The sequence below is a fragment of the Thamnophis sirtalis genome, unplaced genomic scaffold, assembly GCF_051295495.1.
Source record: "Thamnophis sirtalis isolate CommonGarterSnake01/CBP01778 unplaced genomic scaffold, rThaSir2_p1.2 scaffold_2, whole genome shotgun sequence".
Taxonomy (NCBI): Eukaryota; Metazoa; Chordata; class Lepidosauria; order Squamata; family Natricidae; genus Thamnophis; species Thamnophis sirtalis.
In genome coordinates, this window is record NW_028261382.1 from 49,137,120 (window position 1) to 49,155,730 (window position 18,611).

The 18,611-nt window shown below is 41.8% G+C and overlaps 1 long non-coding RNA gene, 2 other non-coding genes and 1 pseudogene across 4 annotated transcripts in view; 1 reads left to right on the forward strand and 3 right to left on the reverse strand.

The window, feature by feature from the left end:
* The window catches only part of LOC148048793 (serine/threonine-protein kinase MRCK gamma-like), a 63,591-nt pseudogene extending 60,263 nt beyond the window's left edge, over nucleotides 1-3,328 (forward strand). Inside the window, exons 13-14 of the transcript XR_015695327.1 lie at nucleotides 2,541-2,658; nucleotides 3,216-3,328. The product of XR_015695327.1 is annotated as a serine/threonine-protein kinase MRCK gamma-like (transcript). The remainder of the gene's footprint in view (nucleotides 1-2,540; nucleotides 2,659-3,215) is intronic.
* Nucleotides 3,329-12,338: 9,010 nt separating this feature from the next.
* Nucleotides 12,339-18,146, reverse strand: LOC106538413 (uncharacterized). Its single transcript, XR_001312722.2, has 3 exons — nucleotides 17,340-18,146; nucleotides 15,012-15,066; nucleotides 12,339-12,674 (listed from the first exon to the last, which is right to left on the reverse strand). It is a non-coding gene; the product is annotated as an uncharacterized LOC106538413 (long non-coding RNA).
* Nucleotides 14,332-14,476, reverse strand: LOC148048796 (small nucleolar RNA SNORA79). Its single transcript, XR_015695714.1, has one exon. It is a non-coding gene; the product is annotated as a small nucleolar RNA SNORA79 (small nucleolar RNA).
* Nucleotides 17,185-17,262, reverse strand: LOC148048797 (small nucleolar RNA SNORD126). The gene has a single exon (XR_015695721.1). It is a non-coding gene; the product is annotated as a small nucleolar RNA SNORD126 (small nucleolar RNA).
* Nucleotides 18,147-18,611: the final 465 nt, after the last annotated feature.

The following is an 18,611-nucleotide window of genomic DNA, read 5'->3' on the forward strand; positions in this document are numbered from 1 at the left end:
ATGCCTAATGTAGCTCTCTGTATACAATTCCATACTTCCTACCCCCCTTATCAAAGAGTACCTTTTGTCCCTCCTCCCTGCCTTTCTGCCAGAATGTGTAATCAAGAAGTGATTTGTAACATACTGTGAGATCCTTTGTATTAAACTGCTGACTAGCTTTCTTTGAACTTTCCTAATAAAAAGTGTTCTGGTTTAGCCAGAAAGCACCATTTTCACCCAGTCTGCAGTGTGTGTGTGTGTCTCATTGCCAAAGCAGCCTAGGAATTAGAGATTCGTGAAGTGGTCCATCGGATTGTGAGAATGCTTGTATCATCAATGCAAGCTCACTCTCACAGAAATTGTCAATGAAGATGGCTTTAAAAGATGTTTTTTTTTTGTAGCGAGTTTTTTATTTTTCCTTTCAAATTCATTCTTAGATATGCATTTTTAGAATTGTTATTTAACATATGTCAATTCATATCATTTTTCCGTCTGTATATTTGCATTTTAATATTTTCTTATTTCCTCTCCCCCTGTATTTATCATGTGTTGTCGGAGATCTTTGTTTCATGTTTTGGTCCTTTTTCTTTCTATTTATACCTTTTTTCAAACCACTTGTAAAACCGCCCCCACGTCCTGTAGTACACTAATTCCTCTTTGTCCTTTATTCTCAATGTCAAGCTGTTCATTTCTGCACAATCTAATATCTTCTTTATTACTTCCCATTCCGATGGGAAAATGTTGAGGTTTTGGAAAAAGTTCAGAGAAGAGCAACTAAGGTGATTAAAGACTAAAACATACGAAGAACGGCTACAGGATTTGGGTTGGGCCAGTGTGGAGAGAAAAAAGGACCAGGGGAGACATGATAGCACTCTTCCGATACTTGAGAGGCTGCCACAAAGAGGAGGGGAGTCAAGCTATTCTCCAAAGCACCAGAAGGCAGGACAAGAAATGATAGAAACTAATCCAAGAGAGATTCAACCTGGAACTAAGGAAAAACTTCCTAACAATAAAAAAAATTAACCAGTGGGACAACTTGCCACCAGAAATCATGGGTGCTTCATCACTGCAGGTTTCTAACAAGAGATTGGACAGCCACTTGTCTCAAATGGTCTAGGGTCTCCTGCTTGAGTAGGGGCTGGACTGGAAGATCTCCAAGGTCCCTTCCAGCTCAATTGTTCTTCAACACTTTTAGAATATAACAAGAGTTGGAAGAGACTTTGGAGGTCTTCTACTCCAACCCCCTGCCTAGGCAGGAAACCCTATACCGTTTCAGACAAATGGCTATCCAACCTCTTCTTAAAGATTTCCAGTGTTGGGGCATTCACAACTTCTGGAGGCAACTTCTGTTCCACTGATTAATTGTTCTGTCAGAAAATTTCTCCTTATTTCTAAGTTGCTTCTCTCCTTGATTAGTTTCCACCCATTGCTTCTTGTTCTGCCCTCAGGTGCCTTAGAGAATAGTTTGACTCCCTCTTCTTTGGGGCAGCCCCTGAGATATTGGAAGACTGCTATCCTGTCTCCCCTGGTCCTTCTTTTCATTAAACTAGACACACCCAGTTCCTGCAATAATTCATGTTTTAGCCTCCAGTCCCCTAATCCTCTTTCTTGCTCTTCTCTGCACTCTTTCTAGAGTCTCCACATCTTTTCTACATCGTGGCGACCAAAACTGGATGCCGTATTCCAAGTGTGGCCTTCCCAAGGCCTTGTAAAGTGGTATTAACACTTCACGGGATCTTGATTCTATCCCTCTTTTTATGCAGCCTAGAACTGGGTTGGCTTTTTGGGCAGCTGCTGCACACGGCTGGCTCCTATTTAGATGGTTGTCCACTAGGATTCCAAGATCCCTCTCTCAGTTACTACTATTGAGCAAGGTACTACATATACTGTACCTGTGCATTTCGTTTTTCTTGCCTAAGTGTAGAACCTTCCTTTTTTCACCATTGAATTTCAATGGTGCCCAATGTTCAAGTTTTATCAAGATCCTTCTGTGATTGATTGCGATTGTTTGATCTTAAAATTATGGTTATTCTGAATGCAAGAATTGGGCATTTCTTAACCTGCTGCTGTAGATAATTCAGTCAGGAGTCTTTCCAACATACATTTGTTTATTCTCCACCTGTCAGGCCTGCAGCCATCTTTTCTTGTGGGTCTTTGGCCTGCCACACCTTCTAGTATTCTACTATGCATTTTCTATGGTGGGAAAACGGGAAGGGGGAATTGTAAGGAGTTAGATGATATGTAGCCATAACAACATTCTTCTTAGAAAGTCAAGGTCACTTTTGTTCCTGCACCTGGCTGGATGTAGATGGGTGGAACTGCCAGTGTGGCAGTGGAAGATAGGACCATGGGATGGACTTGTGGGTGTGGGGGGCAAGATCTTGAACTTTCAACTGGGTGGGGAAAACCAGGAAGCTTTCAGATTCGGGTTTCCCCCGATGTGCCAACATGGCTCTTTTAATCAATTGGAACTTAGAGAAATCCTTTGCCTCGGACTCTGGTTTAATTTTGGATGCTATTTGGAACCCTGACATTATCCCACTTCTTAACCCCATTTACAGGCGCAGGAAGAGAAGAAGAGGGAGGCCGAAGTCCGAATGCCCTGCAGCAGCCTCTCCGAGATGCGACTGCCATCACCCGAGGACCAAAATAGGACCCCTTTGGGGTCTGTTTCCTCATGTAAGAAGAACCCAGGAAAACAAGAGCCACTTGGGAATGTGTGTGGAGGGGCTTTTAAGGGGCCCTTGAGCAGCAGGGTCGGGAGTATGGGTAGTCCTCGACTTACGACCACAATTGAGCCCAAATTTTCTGTGGCTAAGTGAGTTTTGCCCCATTTCGCGACCTTTCTTGCCACCGTGCTTAAGTGAACCACTGCAGTTTGTTAGTCACACGGTCGTTAAGTGAATCCGGCTCCCCCCCCCGGACTTGGCTTGTCAGAAGATCGCAAAAGGGGACCGGCATAAATACGTGCCTGTTGCCAAGCGCTTGAATTTTGACCGCGTGACCGTAAGGACACTGAAGCAGTCGTAAGCATGAAAAACTCGTTCATTCACTAACATTACAGGTGTGGTCTTCCATCTGCATGGACTTCAAATCCCAGAATTCTCAACGGTAGCCATGATCGCAGGGAGATTGTGGGAATTGAAGTCCACTCACCAAGGGCCTCGCTTGGAAGAAAACGTCCCCTGCAGCTCCAGTCTCTTGCTAATTGTCTTCCCCATTTTCTCGTTTCACAGTAAGACTCCAGTCAGCCAGATCAATCTCTGACAATTCTTCCGGGTCTCCAGTCGTTCTTCTCTGCTCTTTCGTCACTGGGAGAGGTAAGCGAGAGCAAAAACGGAGGCTGTGAGTGTGGAACTGGGGGGGGGGTCTTTAAGATTTAGATGAACAGAGTTGGAAGGGACCTTAGAGGTCATCTAGTCCAACCCCCCCACCCAAGCAGGAGACCCTATGTCATTTCTGACAGATGGCAGTCCAGTCTCTTCTTGAAAGCCTCCAGGGATGAAGCTCCCACAACTTCCAAAGGCAACTTCTGTTCCACTGATTAATTGTTCTGTCAGGAAATTTCTCCTTAGTTCTAAGTTGCTTCTCTCCTTGATTAGTTTCCACCCATTGCTTCTTGTCCTGCCCTCAGGTGCCTTGGAGAATCGTTTGACTCCCTCTTCTTTGGGGCAACCCCTGAGATAGTGGAAGACTGCTATCATGTCTCCCCTAGTCCTTCTTTTCTCTAGACTAGGTCAACTAGTTCAATCCCTGGCCAAACAGCAGACCCTACACCATTTCTGACAGAGCAATAGCAATAGCAGTAGACTTATATACCGCTTCATAGGCCTTTCAGGCCTCTCTAAGCGGTTTACAGAGAGTCAGCATATTGCCCCCAACAATCTGGGTCCTCATTTTACCCACCTCGGAAGGATGGAAGGCTGAGTCAACCCTGAGCCGGTGAGATTTGAACCGCTGAACTGCTGATCTAGCAGTAGCCTGCAGTGCTGCATTTAACCACTGCGCCACCTTGGCTGAGGGCAGTCCAGTCTAGTCTCTTCTTGAAAGTCTCCAGGGATGAAGCTCCCACAACTTCCGAAGGCAACTTCTCTTCCATGGGTGGATTGTCAGGAAATTCCTCCTTATTTCCAGGTTGAATCTCTCCTTGGTCAGTTTCCATCCATTCTTCCTTCTCTGGCCTTCAGGGGCTTTGGAGAATAGCTTGACCCCCTAACTCCTCTCTGGGGCAGCCCCTCAAATATTGGAAGATGCTTTCCTGTCTCCCCTGGTCCTTCTCTTCCCTGGACTAGCCAGGTCCAGTTCCTGCAACCATTCTTTGTATGTTTTAGCCTCCAGTCCCCTAATCCTCTTTCTTGCTCTTCTCTGCACTCTTTCTAGAGTCTCCACATCTTTTCTACATCGTGGCGACCAAAACTGGATGCCGTATTCCAAGTGTGGCCTTCCCAAGGCCTTGTAAAGTGGTATTAACACTTCACCTGATCTTGATTCTATTCCTCTTTTTATGCAGCCTAGAACTGGGTTGGCTTTTTGGGCAGCTGCTGCACACGGCTGGCTCCTATTTAGATGGTTGTCCACTAGGATTCCAAGATCCCTCTCTCAGTTACTACTATTGAGCAAGGTACTACATATACTGTACCTGTGCATTTCGTTTTTCTTGCCTAAGTGTAGAACCTTCCTTTCTTCACCATTGAATTTCAATGGTGTCCAATGTTCAAGTTTTATCAAGATCCTTCTGTGATTGATTGCGATTGTTTGATCTTAAAATTATGGTTATTCTGAATGCAAGAATTGGGCATTTCTTAACCTGCTGCTGTAGATAATTCAGTCAGGAGTCTTTCCAACATACATTTGTTTATTCTCCACCTGTCAGGCCTGCAGCCATCTTTTCTTGTGGGTCTTTGGCCTGCCACACCTTCTAGTATTCTACTATGCATTTTCTATGGTGGGAAAACGGGAGGGGGGAATTGTAAGGAGTTAGATGATATGTAGCCATAACAACATTCTTCTTAGAAAGTCAAGGTCACTTTTGTTCCTGCACCTGGCTGGATGTAGATGGATGGAACTGCCAGTGTGGCAGTGGAAGATAGGACCATGGGATGGACTTGTGGGTGTGGGGGGCAAGATCTTGAACTTTCAACTGGGTGGGGAAAACCAGGAAGCTTTCAGATTCGGGTTTCCCCCAATGTGCCAACATGGCACGTTCAATGTGCCAACATTGAAGTTCAAAAAAGTCCTTACCCAGTCTAATTGGGATTGTCTGAAACAGATATAGAATTCTAGGTAGAATGCTCATTTTAATTGTGGAAATTCTTCCCATCATTGATAAATGCAAGTTTTCCCATTTCTCCAAATCGATTGCTATTTGTCGTTTTAATCTGGTATAATTATCCTCTTTAAGAGTGCTACATCTAGGTGATAAATGTATCCCCAAATATTTAATCTTACTTGTGTTTTGAATCTGCAACATTTCTGACAACTGTTCCTTTTGTGTAGCTGGGATATTCTTTGTCATGATCTTTGTTTTATCTTTGTTTATTTTCAAGCCTGCTACTTCTCCATATTCCTCTATTCTTTCTAACAATTTGGGTGCAGTTTCTAATGGATCTTCAAAAATGAAAACTAAGTCGTCTGCGAACGCTTGCAGTTTATACTCTTCTCTCTTAATTTTCATTCCTCTTATTTCTTCTTCTTCTCTAATCTTTCTATTTAAGACCTCTAGTGTTAGGACAAAGAGTAGCGGTGATAGTGGGCAGCCTTGTCTTGTACCTCTCTTTATTTCAATCGGTTCTGTTAGTTCTCCATTTACCATTATCTTTGCTGCTTGTTTCTGGTATATCGTTCGTATACTTTGAGTGAATTTCTTGCCAAAGTTCATCTGCTCCAGTTGCAAGAACATAAACTGCCAATTCACATTATCAAAGGCCTTCTGCGCATCGAGGAACATCAATGCCAATTGTTTTTCTGGGTGGGCCTCATAGTATTCCAAGGTATTCAAAATTATTCTCATATTGTCTTTGATTTGTCTTTTAGGTAAAAAGCCATTTTGATCTGAATGAATGAAGCCATTTAAGTATTTTTTAAGTCTCTCAGCTAGTATCGATGCAAATAGCTTGTAGTCTGAGTTTAATAAAGAAATTGGTCTATAATTCTTGATTTGTGTTGAATCAGTCTCTTCCTTGGGTAGTAATGTGATATACGCTTCTGACCATGACTTCGGTATTTGGTTCTCAGTCATCACTTCATTCATGACTTGTAAGAGTGGGAGGGTCAATATTTCTTCAAATGTTCTGTAGAATTCCACGGGTAGGCCATCTGGTCCTGGGGCTTTCCCATTATTTTGTTTTTTAAGTGCCTCTGTTAGTTCCATCATTGTTATTTTTCTCTCTAACATTGTTCTAGTTTCATCTGGTACCTGGGGGAGATTGGCATCTTGTAGATACTTTTTGACTCGTCCCTCCTCCACCTTCTCTTGTTCATAGAGTTTAACGTAGTAGTCATGTATAATTTTTTTTTTTTTCGGTATTCCCATATTGAATTTCTCCTTGTTTATCTCTTAGTTGAAGTATTTTCTTTGTTTCTCTCTCTTTTTTCATCTTATATGCTAACCACCTGTCTGGTTTGTTCGCATTTTCAAAATAATTCTGTTTGGCACCTCTAATTTTTTGTGCCAGTTCTTCCTTTTCTAATAGGTCCATTTTGTGTTTAATTATGTCCATTTTTATTTTAACATCTTTTTTTTGTGGTGCTCTCTGTAGGTCTCTTTCAAGTATTTTATAGTCATTGTCTAAAGCTTTGTGCATTTGTCTTTTTTTTGAGTTTCTCTTCCTTGTGTAGTCTATTGTCAAACCTCTGATAACAGCCTTCATTGTGTCCCAGAGATTCTGCAACGACGTATCTTCTTTCCTATTTTCTTTAAAAAAAAGGACTAGCTCTTTTTCTATTTTTTGTACAAACTCTTTTTCTTTCAATATAGTGTTGTTTAGTGTCCATCTAGATCTTGCCCTTTGGCCTTTCCATTTAATTAAAATTGGATTGTGGTCCGCCCAGGTACTTGCTTCAATCTCAATTTCTTTTATGTTGGAGCTCAACTCCGCTGAGACCCATATCATATCTATTCTAGAGAATGAAGAATGTCTATTTGAGTAGAAGGTATATTGTTCTTTTTTAACGTTTCTTTCTCTCCATATATCTTTTAAATTTAGTTCATCTGTCATCCTAAAAAAAGATTTCGGTAGAGGCTTCCTATTTAATTTTTTTGTTTTATGTGTTTTATAGTCCACATTTTGATTCACAATGCCATTAAAGTCTCCCATCATACAAATATCAGCATAGTCTAGTTCCAAAACTTTTTTGTGTAGTTTTTTGTAGAATTCATCTTGTTTTTCATTGGGGGCGTAGATTCCAATTAGGAGTGTCTTTTTGGTATCCATAATTTCCACCATCAAAATTCTTCCCTCTTCCTCTGCGTATACTACTTTTGTTGGGATGTTGCCTTTAATATAGAAGACCACTCCTCTTTTCTTACAATTTGCCAATGATGAAAACATTTTCCCAAGCTTTGGTTGAGTCAGTAAATGTTCATATTTCTTTTGAATATGTACTTCTTGCAGACAGATTATGTCAAGTTGTAATTTCTCTAATTTATGGAATACTTTCTTCCTTTTAGTTATCGAATTGAGTCCATTAATGTTAATTGTAATCATTTTTCTTTCTTCCATGTTTATACTTTATATACAGGGTTTATCGCTCTAGTAGATCTAGGTTCTCTTTTTTCTTTGCGGCTCCCATTCCCTGTCTCCCCTTCTTTCTCACTTCCACCTACTGCTCCTTCTATTTTTTCGGTCGCGGTTACAGGTGGTTCCAGTATTTGTATCACTGCATCGTCTTTCCCAGCTTTCTCCGCCGTTTCTCTAAAGTATTCTTCATAGAAAGCTTCTGCCTTCTCAGTTGTATCTATCCTGTGTCTTTGTCCTTGCCAAGTACATAATAAACCTTCCGGTATGAGCCATCTGTAGTTAACACCTTTTTTATCAATACTTTGGTCAGAAATTGATATTCTCTTCTCCTCTCTCTCACCTCTCTTGGAATTTGTTTGAGTACTACAATCTCCTTTCCTTTATATTCTAATTTTCTATCTCTCATTTTCTGTAAGATTTGTGATTTAATTGTTTTCTTAGTGAATCTTACATGCACTTCTCTTGGAAGAGCATTTCTCATTGCATACCTTGTGTATACTCTAAAAGTCTCATCGATTGTTTCTTTTATTTGGTCCTGGGACATCCCCAGAACATCTATCAAAATATTTGAAATTATCTGAACTAAGTCCTCTCCTTTTTCTTCTTCTATGTTTTGAAATCTTAAAAAAAATTCAGACCTGTCCATCTCCCATCTTAATATTCCACTGCTCTTTCTTTCTACATCACTTAGTCTGATCTCTAGCTTTTCAGTTTTCTTCTCTCCTTCTTGAATCTTATTTTCAATTTTTTGAATCCTATTTTCATATTTCAGCATCCAGTTGTGTATACTTTCTACTTTTCCTTCCATATTATCAACTTTTTGCACTATACTTTGGTTTTGTTGTTCCATTGCCTCCATTTTTTTTACAGGGGTATCGTTTCCTGCTTGCATTTTCTGCATCATTTGTATAAGTGTTTCAAAGTTGGCTTCCTTCTCTTTTTCCTGATGGGACATCGTCTGTGTTGTCCTCTGGCCTCCCGCAGGTGAGGGGGCAGGGGTTGATATAAAGCCAGAGGCAGCTGCTTTTCTGCTCATAGCCAATTAGTATTGGAGGGTAGAGGGTTATAAGTATAGTGGATTAAGTACATAAAGTACACAGAGGAGAGGGGGGGAGATAAGAAAGGGGAGAATAGAGAAAGGGAAGGAAAAGAGAGAAGGGAGAGAAAAGGAAGGAAAGAAGAGGAAACTTTTTTTTTTCAAAGATGAAATGCAGTAGAATGCAATTAAAAATATATATATAAATAAGAGAGTATGAAATAGTAAAAAAAAAAGGAAGACACCCCCCCTCCAAAAAGGGGAGAAGAGGTGCTTCAATAACAAGTGAGAAAAGAAAGAAGCAGAAAAAATGTAAATAGTCAAGAGCTGATCCAAAGGTTAAAAAGAATAATCAAAACAGAAAAGAAAAAAAAATGTAAAAGATCAAAAAGTCAATGGTGATGATCAAAAAGGAAAAACTCAGTGTCGATGTCTCCACAGCCGGTAATATGAGAATGGTGTTGGGAGATGAAAGGATGTCAACAAGCTAAAACAAATGATTTTTTCCGGACTCTTTTTTTCCCCCCCCTAAGATAAGAGTCTCTTCAAGGTCACGCTCAGCTTTGCTGTTTTATCTCACAGGTTCCCAGCTGCGTAAACACGTAAATCAAATGCATTACAGGGGGGATTTTAATGACAAAGTTCGAGTCCACAAGATGGCAGTGTTGGCTTGTAGTTTGTAGTTTACAGCTTGTTTTAGTCCGTTCCGTTTGTTAATTACTAATTGTTAAAAAAAGAAAAGAAACCCGATCTTCAAAGCACTTTAAGTTTAAGATTTAGTGCCCCGTTAGATTCAAAGTTAAAGGTATCGACAACAAAGAGAAGGAACGCAAAAAGCCGATTCGAATTACAGGAAAGTCCAGCCCGGCTTCCAGGAATTTAAAAAAAGGAACAGAAAAATAAACTTCCAAGTGGCAAACATTTATCACCGCCGCTTTTCTCACTTAGCAGCCTTATTTTAAACTAAGTTTCCAAATTTAGGGTGTTCTCTTTCCAACAAGAAAAAAGGATTTAAAACTCACATCAAACGACATGTTCATATTCAGCTCTCTGTCTGGGCTATGGCAGTTGCAGTCGGCATCTGAGCCGATCCGGAAGTCACTGGATTAGGAAGGCTTTCCTTAGGTTCCCAGAGATTTTGCGAACATCTCTGGGACCACTGGAGTTTCTCCCACGTCACTGTCTCTACGGGACAGCTTAGATTCAAAAGAATCCTCCAAAAAAGACTCCGGTGTAGATGGTCATTCAGGAGATGCCTGAAAGTCCGTCTTCTCACTGCCGAAAAATTATTTGCCTTTTTTATATTGCACTAAATCCGGGGTCCTCAAAACCACGGTCCCTGAGCTGCATACATACAATGAACGCTTGTGTTGCTATGGAGGGTCTCCCCCTTCAGAGTCTTTTGGGGCGGGTTGGAGGGGAGCAGAAATTCCGACTTGGGGTCTGCCTCAGCCTCCTGGTGAGGGACGACGAGGCCACTGATGGCAAAGAGCCGGAGGGCCTCGTTCCAGTGGGACTGCATCATTGTCTGGAACTGGCTGACCATCTCAGCCCGCTGAGCCTCCAGGCGCCAGTACCTGGCCTTGCACTACTGCAGGCCTTCCCTCTGCTTGATAAAGCCTATGCTGGTAGTCCTCAGTGAGGTGCTTCTGCTGAGCCTCCTTTCTCCTGGCGGCTGCTTAGCTCCAGCAACTGCTTCCTTTTGGGGCCCTAAGGAGCCTGGGTGGGCAGGCGAGGAGTGGCTGGCAAGGCGCCCCTTGATATGAGTGACATCGAGTTGGCCACACCCACCCAATCACATGACCTAGCCATAGCCAGCCAGCCATTATGCAGATATTAGTGGTCCGCAGGACTTAAAATGATCAATTTAGTGGTCCCTGAGGTCTTATCTTAGATCAGACACATTTCCACTTTGTGTGCAACAGGTTTTGGAGGGAGTTTGAACAAAACGTCTACAATGTCCCATCTTCCTGGGATGACAAATCCCAGAATTCCCAGCCAGCACCAAATTAGGAGACCGGCAGGGCTTTTCTCTCTCCTGAAAATCCAGCAGTGAGAACAACTTGGCTGGAAAACAGGAACTACAGCCACAATACAAATTGTCCTCAACATGATGTTTGAGCCCCCAAATGTCACTAAACGAGATAGTCATTCAGTGAATTTTGGCCCATTTTGCCACCTTTCTTGCCAGTTAAGTGAATCGTTGCAGTTGCTGTGTTAATAACACCGTCAAGTGAACCTGGCTTCCCCCATGGATTTTGTCAGGTGGTCGCAAGAGAGGATCACGTAACGCCGGGACATTGTGACGGTCATAAACAGAAACCGGTCGCGAAGTCTGAATTTGGATATGACTGTGGGGATGCGGCAATGGTTGTTAAGTGTGAAAAATGGTCATAGGTCACTTTTCTTTCAGCGCCACTGTAACTTTGAAGTCACTAAATGAACTGTTGTGAGTCGAGAACTACTGTACAGTACAAAATATGTGTAAACTATCGCGCTGGGAAAATGTTCTTGCAATGTAATAATGCAGGGCAATGTGGAAAAAAGAATCAGAGGTGGAGTCATAATTTGTCTACGTTGCAACTGCCTGAGCTGAGCTTTGTACATTTGTAAATAAACTAGGACTTTAGAAAACAACATTCAGCCTAATAACTTCTTACAAAGGAAATAAAACCACGTTTAATTGTGGCAGCCTTGAAAATTTTAAATGGGTATGGAACGAAGGGGAGGAGTAATTCTTAAAAGCTGTCCTATGATGCTCCCTGCTATTGGCTGTATTCACAGAACCCGTTAAGCCATGATTTGCTTAACAGGATGACAGAAGAAGCAACATTTGGGCAAGTTCATCCAAGACGCCCATCTCAAATAATTGAGTACTGGTGCAGAATTTGCACTCAGATCAAGTCTGGCAAAGAGGCCAGAAAATTAGAGGTGATTTTCACAGCCATAACCAGGGGATACAAAAACTTATCGTACATGAAGCGGATTCATTAAAGATGGCAGGCTTGGCTAGAGTGGAGGGTTTGGCAAAAACGTACTCCAGAATGTAGAAGGGACCTTGGAGGTCTTCTAGTCCAACCCCCTGCTTAGGCAGGAAACCCTAACCCATTTCAGTGAAACGTCTGTCCCATCTCTTCTTAAAAACCTCCAATGTTGGAGCACCCACAACTTCTGGTGGCAAGCTGTCCCACTGGTTAATTATTCTCACTGTTAGAAAATGTCTCCTTAATTCTAGGTTACTTCTCTTTTTATTTACTTTCCATCCATTGCTTATTGTCTTGCCTCCTGGTGCTTTGGAGAACAAAATGACCCTCCCCTTCTTTGTCACAACCCCTTCAAAGTCACTTCTGACAATTGAGCCCAAAATTTTGATTGCGAATTACTAAATGGCAATACAATTTTAAACGTTTGTCTTTAAAATGCACTTGTTCAATTGGATGCATTTAAAACACATTTCAGTGAATGCATTTCTGTGCAAAAATTTCAGAGAAAAAAGGAAGTGTCTTAAGGCACCGGTGAGGGGGGAGGGGTGTCTTCAATTTATAGCCAGGTCAGCTGAAGAATGCAAAAAGAACTCACAAATATACCGCATGATATTTTATTTTATGCAAAGTTTTGATACCCAACACATAAGGCAAATGCCACTGGTTTAGCTCACGTCACCAAGTGGGTACATAAATTGTCATCCTGTTTGGTTCAAGAGTTGAGCATCTGTTAATTGGAAGATCCCTGAACCTCACTTAATTCAGAGAAGAAATGTACTTGAAGTTACCAATTTGATAAATGAACGTGAGGCACCGTTTACTCATTCCTAGAGGATTCCAACACATCGTGGGCGATTCTTCTGCTTCCTCGTGGTGATTTATTTGGAATGGTTAGTGAGGAAGAATCGTTTCCCTTCCAAAATGTATTCAACATCTCTGTGGGAGGGGAAGCACAATGCAGATATTTAGATATAATTTAAAAAATAACATACAGAGCAGCCCCAAAGGTGCTTTTTCCCCCCAGGAGGCAACTGGACTTTCTTGATTTTTTTTTTAAAGACGTTTTGCTTCTCATCCAAGAAGCTTTTTCAGCTCTGACTGGATGGTGGGGAAGGGAAGAATTGACACTCCTTGCAGACAGCTGGTCATTTGCATCCTTTTAGAGGGTCATTGAGGCTACTTGGAGGTTTATCTGTGTCATCTTTAAATACGTTTCCCTTCTCATCCAAGAAGCTTCTTCAGCTCTGACTGATGGCGGGGAAGGGAAGGATTGACCCTCCTTGCAGACAGCTGGTCATTTGCATCCTTTTTAAACAGTCATTGAGGCCACTTGGAGGTTTATCTGTGTCCTCAAGGTCACCTGAGTGGTGCAAATGGGTATAGAGCCATCTTGGAATTGCTGAAAGGATTGCGATTTGGAGTTGTGTTTGTCCCTTCTCTATTGAACCTAAGACACGGGCTGTTGGGGACAAGGCTGTGTTGTCTCCATCTCAAACTGGAAGCACAAGTGGTTCCTGTCGTGCACAATATTTTCTGGAAATCAATTCATCCTCCTGTACCGTTCGAAGGGTATTCGTCCCAAAGCGTGTCGTTAAAGGTCTATGGAGATTTATCTATGGACCCAGACTCATCCCCATCAGCCTGCACCTGTGTTCAACAGTGAAGGTTCCTATCCCAAAGTTTTTGCCATTTTTCTAATTCCAGCGTATAACCAAAGTTTTTTTTGCCAATACAATCATTGTTTGACTTGTTCCTCTTCCATTTTAGAATGTAATAATTACAGGTTTTTAATCAGTTTGTCATCTGTTCCTTACAAAAACCCCAGTGTCTTTGAAAATATCTATATACCGCACTCCTTCCGTACCACAAAAACATGCCATTCTGCAGCCAAGGCAGCTCCACACCCATTTGCATCACTCAGGTGACCCTGAGGACACAGATAAGACCTCCAGGTGGCCTCAACAGCTCTCTAAAAAGGACACAAATGACCAGCTTTCAGCAAGGAGCATAAATCCTTCCATTCCCTCCCTCCAGTCAGAGCTGAAGCAACTCCTTGGATGGAAAGCGAAATGTCTTCTAAAGAAAAAAAAAACAAGAAAGTCCAATTTGTCAAGAGATTGTTGCAGCAATCAAATCCAGAAAACATACACAGGTAACTGATGCAGCAGGATTCATTAACTCCTCTTTATATATATTATATACAATACCAAGAGTGGTTTTTCCAACGTGGTAAGAGGATTGGTTTCCAGTTTAGTTCAGAGCTCAGACCAGTTTTGGGCTCAGCACAGACTCGGAGCTACAGAGCTAAGCCACGCCCAGGCTCCAAAGTGTTTCACCTCCCATTGGCTGACCTTGTTGCTATGCCCTTTTTCCAGTTCATGAATATACTCTGACACGGTTGGGCTCCTTTAAAAGCACCTTTGGGACACCCATGACAAGGAACCTCCAGAGATATTAATGTATAGAGCAGTACCTGTGCACGGATGCTAATTTGAGCTCACAGGTTTGCGTTCTGTGTATTTTATAACAGCCAGGATTGCTTAATAGTCACATTTGCTGCTCTTCACTTAATAGTCACATTTGTTGCTCTTCAGAATGTGTGACCCCGCAAAATTCAACCGTGTCACAGACGGCCAACCCATCTAAAGACACTTTTGAGTGAAGAAAGGTCACGTTAGTATCTGATGACATAAAATCCCGCTGTTTGAGGCTTGCAACAGTGAGAGGAACAGCCATCAATTCAAGCCTTTATAAAACCTTTTGACTGCTTAAATGCTGGTACCCATCGCGCCCCGCTCCATACTGTGTCCCTTCTTAAGCCCAAGAAGGCGGTGAAAATAACCTTCTATCGTAACTCAACAACAGGGCGAACGACAAAACCGTGCCGACTAAACCGTGTCGCTAAAACCGCGACGTCATCAACGCGCCGACAACAGCGCGGAGACAGAAGGGCGATTTCAGTCGACAGAGGGGCGATTTAAGTTAAGGTAAGGGTTAGGTTTAGGTTTAGCGTTACGTTTAGGGTTAGGTTTAGCGTTACGTTTAGTTTTATAGCGCGCTTCTGTCGCTGCGATTCAGCGCTCATTCGTCAGAGCGCTTTAGAACACACGGTTTTGTCACTGTGGTTTAGTCGGCCGCGGCTTTGTCGTTCGCCCTTTTGTCGGTGAACCCCTTATATAACTACTATAAATATTTCAAATTCTAGTTCATCAACAGACTCTTCGTTGAATACAATCTTGTCTATTAACCAGGAAAAAGAGCATCAATACTTACATTTTCAAAGTGGAGGGAAATTGTTTTCACCCAATTCCTGCCAGAATCATCAATCCTGTAAAAAAAACAAAAACCAGCGGTAATTCTTGAGTTAGCGACCAAATACTTTGATCTACTGGCAGTAAAAAGAAATCTGTAATCCAGAAACCGTTCTTCTCTTCATCTTTTATTGTCAAAGGCAGTTCAGAGTCAGACATTTATTTATTTCTATATTAACTAGCCAATAACATTGCCCGGGTATTTATTTATGTTGGCGGGGGGGAATGGTGAGGACCAAACATAATTTCTAATGTTGGCTTTTCCCCATTGCCAGAGGATGCCCCCTTGTGGAGTACTGTGAAGCCGTTACCATGGCAACTCCACTGAACAGTAGAAGCCATTTTAAGGCACAACAGGCTGTAGAAGCCATTTTAAGGGACAACAGGCTGTATCTTAACAGAACACGCAGCCTGAGGGGTGTTAGGGGGGGGTCTTACCCCCCACAGTATTTTTTTCCAGAGGATCAGTCATCTGTGTACCAAGTTTGGTTGAAATTGCTCAAGGCGGTCCAGAGTTATGCTGGAATACATAAACCTGTTTTTTTTAATTTATTGATTAGCCCCTGGTGTCAGGCCTGCAGTTATATTCCTTTTTAGGATCTTTGGCCTGCCACACTCTATAGTATTTCATTATGCTGTTTCATTAGTACAGTAATTGGGAAGGGGAATAGAAAGGAGAAGAACTGTGGAATGTGTTGTTGTCATTCTTTTCTAGAAGCCAAAGGTCATCTTTTGTCTCTGCATCTCTGCACCTGATCGGAACTAGATGGGTGGAAATGCCACAAAGATTGGACCATGTGATGGATTCATGGGTGTGGAGATAAGATCATGACCTTTCAACTGGGAGGAATCCCAGGAAGCTTTTAGATTTGGGATTCCACAGATGTGACAACATGTCTGTCTTATTAAATTGGAACTTTGATGAAAGTTATGTCTTCAGCTCTGATTTAATTCTGCATGATAATTGGAACGCTGACATTTGGGTTACATCAAAGTAAAGGAAAATATTTGTAGCTCATAGTTGAAATTAGGGTTCTTTGATGCCACCCTGAGCTTGGTTGTAACAATGAAGCTCAGACCGCACCATCAAAGATCCCTCATTTTTAATTTCTATACTGCCAAACCAAAGTTGGGTCACGGAGGATTAGTCCTCGTGTGACAACCACAATTGAGCCCAAAATTTCCGCCACTAAGCAAGGAAACTGTTTAGTTTGCCCCATTTTATGACCTCTTTGCCACAGTCGTTAAGCAAATCATGCAGTCATTAAGCGAATCTGGCTTCCCCCATTGAGTATGCTGTTTGCAGACCAGCTGGGAAGCTCGCAAATGACTCCGGGACACTGCATGCCAGTTGCCACGCGCCTAAATTTTGATCACGTGGCCATGGGGATGTTGCAATGGACGTAACAAGTGTGAAAATCAGTCGTAAGTGCTGATGTAACTTTTGTCACCTGACCTTAATTTACACGTTTGCCAAAAATTGGGTTTTACTTCTACTTTACAACAAAACAAACATGGGTTCGCTTAACAATCCTAATTTTTTTTTTAAATTGGGTTGGTTACATGAGTGACTCTCTTTACAATAGTCACAATTTGAAATGGAAATGAGTAGGCTCCATTAGGGTCTTAAGTCAAGGGCATCCTGGTGTGAAACCCCAGGATGGGGTATGTAGTCTTGACCAAAGTTCCATTTGCTATATACACAGCTGGTTCTCAACAACTGAGCCCGACATTTCTGTTGTTATGTGGGACATTTGTTACGTGAGTTTTGCTCGGTTTTAAATTTCTTGCCATAGTCGTTAAATGAACCACTGAAGTTATTAAGCTAGTGACACGTCTGGTTAAGTGAATCTGGCTTCCTTTGTTTTGTCGCAAAAGGGGAGCAGGTGACTCCAGGACACTGCAACTATTATAAATAGGACTCGGTTGCCAGTTGACGTGTGACTCACGCCATCTGAATTCAGATCACGTCAGGGATGCTACAAAGGTTGTAACGGGGGAAAATCATCTCACTTTTTCCCCAGTGCCGCTGTAACTTTGAACAGCCACTAAATGAACTGTCATAAGTCGAGGACTATCTGCAACTCATTTAACTCAAGAGGAATGCATGGTGAAGACAAGCTGTGGGCAAACAGGTTCTGCTCAGGGCATGTTTCTAATCATGGTTTATCAGGTGAAACACGGACATAACATGCAGTTCATCATAGCAGACTGTCAAAAAACCTTATTAATATTCCCAAGTTTTATTTTTGAAGCTGGTAAAAAATAATAATAATAATAATCAAGATACCTTTTTTTTTCATTCTCTTCCTACGAAATATACCAAACTATACCAAATCTGGGAGTTGAAGTCCACAAGTCTTAAAGTTGCCAAGTTTGGGAACCACTGGTCTAGATAATCTGTTTCATCCAAGGACTGCCGGAGCTGAGAGGCCACCACTTTCTCAACAACCTTCCCAACAAAGGGGAGGTTGGAGACTGGACGATAGTTATTTAGGATGGCTGGATCCAAAGACGGCTTCTTCAGGACGGGTCTCACCACCGCCGCCTTTATGGGGGGGGAAGAACCCCTCCCAAAGGGAGGCGGTAACTATCGCCTGGATCCAGCCCCATGTCACCTCCCTGCTGTTCGCGACCAGCCAGGAGGGGCACGGGTCCAGCACACACGTGGAGGCACTCGCTGCTCCCATGGTCTTGTCCACTTTTCTCAGGAGTAACAAGTTGAAAATCAATCCATAGATGCCGCTCAAGACCCTCCCCCGGTACCTCGGCTGGCTCTGAGCAATTGGAGTCCAGGTCCGTCCGAAGATGAGCAAATTTATCCGTGAGAAATTGGACAAACTCCTCAGCTCTACCTTGTAAAGGGTTGCCCGCATCCCTCCCTTTCAAGAGGGAGCGGGTTATTCTGAACAAGGCGGCTGGGCGCGACTCAACGGATGCAATCAGAGCGGCAATATATGCGTTCTTTGAAGTCCGAATTGCCAGAAGGTAGGCTCTGATGCAAGCTTTCAAGATGGTAGTTTTCCATAAAGGGACACAACTGCCCCCCAACTGCCAACAGCCAAACCATTTTCAGACTGTAAAACAAAGAAAAAAGGGTTAAAACCTCAGTTTTTTCAGCAAAACATTTTTTTTTTACTGCAATACTGTATTCATGTTACTTCTTTAATAAATCCCCAGAAATATGATTGAAAAAAGGGTTTATTACATTAATCATATATATTATCTTGTTTTATAATTATGTAACCTCAATATAAAGTATATATTGCGCTATATATTATTACTATTTAGTTTGCCATATATTAATTTTTATGTTTATATATTTACTTATCCCTTCCTGGGGGTTTTTCTTTTTAAAATTTAATTTTACATTTATTTTGGTTTTGTTAACTGTGTATTTTGTATATATTATCCTATGATATATAATATAGTTTGTCATATATTAATTTTTATTTTTATAAATTTTAAAATAATTTTTTACATTTAGATCCCTTCCCATACGTTTGTTTAAAGTGTTTTCATATTTTAGTTTTGTTAACTGTATGTTTTGTATATTATCCTA